General features: G+C 43.0%; 1 long non-coding RNA gene across 1 annotated transcript; it reads left to right on the top strand.

The window, feature by feature from the left end:
• The first annotated feature begins 493 nt into the window (after window positions 1–493).
• On the top strand, window positions 494–1,814 carry LOC134456145 (uncharacterized). The gene is made up of 3 exons (XR_010036229.1): window positions 494–725; window positions 1,421–1,519; window positions 1,679–1,814. It is a non-coding gene; the product is annotated as an uncharacterized LOC134456145 (long non-coding RNA).
• Window positions 1,815–2,498: the final 684 nt, after the last annotated feature.

The raw sequence follows: 2,498 nt of genomic DNA, 5'->3' as shown, positions 1-2,498 counted from the left end.
TAAACTGTTTTGCACATTCTAGCTGGGATGTTTTGTATGGTGGGCTTGACAGACATGCATCTACTTGTAGATACTATACAGTAAATCACCAGTTCAAATAAATTAGCATGGTAACAAACTGTCTGAGAACATTAAAACTACCACCAGTAGATTCAGTGACCCTGAAAATGTAGGTTTAGCAGTTTGAATCAATGTTTTAGCTCATTCAGAAGCTGAGATATTGCAAAATTATGTTTTTTCGGAAGCCATTTTGAAAAATCCAAGATGGCCGCCATGCAGACATTTGTGCAAATGGAAACATGTTTTTTCTGATTGCTTATACAATATACTTTTCAAAAATGTATAGTTTTCCAAATCCCCATAAAAATCCAGCGAAAGGTTCAGATCCAAACGTAATGAACCTGACTATATAGGCAACTCCCCAGACCTAATCTCACTTGTGATTAGGTCTGGTGTTAACCAGGCAAGCTGCTAGTAATAGCCCATACAGCAGAGGACTCCGATGCGGAGCCGCGTTCAAGTCACCACATCCGTGTCACTGTCACATTCCTTTGGGTTCCACTTGGTGGATCAGGGTCGCCACCGTGCGCCGCCCCAAATTCTACTGTCAAAACGCGGACCATAATCGCATCCATATCTGATTCACAAACGCGGACGCGCTGTAAAATCTAACGGACGTTGGTACAGTTTTTGTTGGGGCAGACACGACCGAACAGCGCTCTCCAGTAAGTATTGATTTATTTATATTAGGTGATACACAAAGGTACAAAAAGTATATCTGAAGCTTTTATACTATCAATGCTTATTGATATTTCGTAGGATTTTGTTCTATGACTTTAAAAAGTGTATGTTAACCCTAGTTGTTTTCAAAACGAGACAGCTAGTTCATTCATTCAAAGACATGGAGAACTACATTGGCTATTGTAGTATTTCCTAAATGCTGTTAAAATATGATGCCATCCGATACATGGAGGAAGTGCAGTTGAATAAAAATTATCTACATTGTGCCCATTTTAACAGCCTTGTTTACGTTAGCTTGCTAGCCAGCTACTAGCAAACCGGTTGACTGAAGCAAACTAAAGTTAAACGTATTGTTCCAATACTCTTATGAAACGGCTATATTGGTCTGAATTTGGCTCGTGGTACACTTTTACACGGATTGGTGATGCTCTCAACAGGTTTGGCACCAACTGTGTTTTTAACAGTACAAATCCTAAAGCGGTGGCATCATGTTCTCCTCACGTTAACGACATCCAGGCTAATTATTTATTAGCAATTAATGGATGGCCATGAACTGCGCCCTCGTCCCATATGCTGACCATCATTGGTGAATGAATGAAGTAGCTGGGCTCATAGTTTGATACAGATGTCCGTGGTTAGGCTATAAATATCTGAATTTGTTCTTAATCTTGTGCAACAGTAAACAGGTGGAATTACCTCTGGGTCGGACAGGGCTAGCCAGCTGTAATCCACCCTGCTACGGTGATGCCCGCCTGCCTCCCGGCTTTTACGACCAAGAGTAAGTAGGACATTGTACATCTTATAATATTCAACATCATTACTGTCACGGGATAGAGATGTGAAAGAGCGTTGTCCATTCCATATGCAATGCAATGTCTGATTGTCATCTTACGAAATTTAAATGAAAGCTCTAAGTTTAGCTCTGTTGCCTTTTCAGATCGGAGCGCTGATGTGATGTTTCCCCGTCGACTGATGAGGGAAGGAAGAGAAGGCAGCCACGACACGCGATTGTTCAACATGACAGTGAGACAGAAAAATAATGTCAAGATAAATAAAAAATCATGATGAGTGAAGTTCTTCGTCAGGTTGTGTTTTTTTCGGGATCTTATTTAAACGGTGTCTAGGCCAGGTCTGTGTTATCTGTAGAATTAAATCTAAATGCTGTTTGAAACGGTTAACTGGTTTAGTGTTCGTTTATTGGTATTATAGCATAATAAAGCACGGATGAGCACGGATCCAAAATGGTCCCGGCCCGGAACATCTATGAGTCCGGAATGGGTCCGTAACTGATAAAAAGTAGTGGAACCGTGACGGATACAATAAGTGGACACGGAATGAGTCCGTATCGGATGTCGCGCCTCCGAACCGGGCTCACTGCGGAGGTACGCTTCTGCACGCGGATCTGTTGCGGGTGACAAACGGTTCCCTTTTGAGTCCGCACCACGCCTCCGCGTCGGATGATAGGCGGCGTGCAAGTGGACGCCGATACGGCCCCGTTTACCGGATCCGTTCCGGAGGATGACCTCCGGATGGTGGACTCCGGGGCGGATCCATTACGGTGTACTTTTGCTGTGTGGGAGTAGTCCGGTTTTAGGTAAAGAGGAAAAGCGATTACCACCTGTTACATCGCGGGGAAACTTGTACCTTTGTCACAAATACCCCAGGCACAATTTCCAATCATATTTTAATAATAATATGACCGTATCTCGCTAACTACTTGAAAACATGCGATTTCTTCATTGAGTTCAATGGAGCGC

Source organism: Engraulis encrasicolus, chromosome 1, assembly GCF_034702125.1.
Source record: "Engraulis encrasicolus isolate BLACKSEA-1 chromosome 1, IST_EnEncr_1.0, whole genome shotgun sequence".
In the NCBI taxonomy this organism is placed as follows: Eukaryota; Metazoa; Chordata; class Actinopteri; order Clupeiformes; family Engraulidae; genus Engraulis; species Engraulis encrasicolus.
Note: the sequence above shows the minus strand (reverse complement) of the source record. Positions and strands in the feature narration are given on the sequence as shown.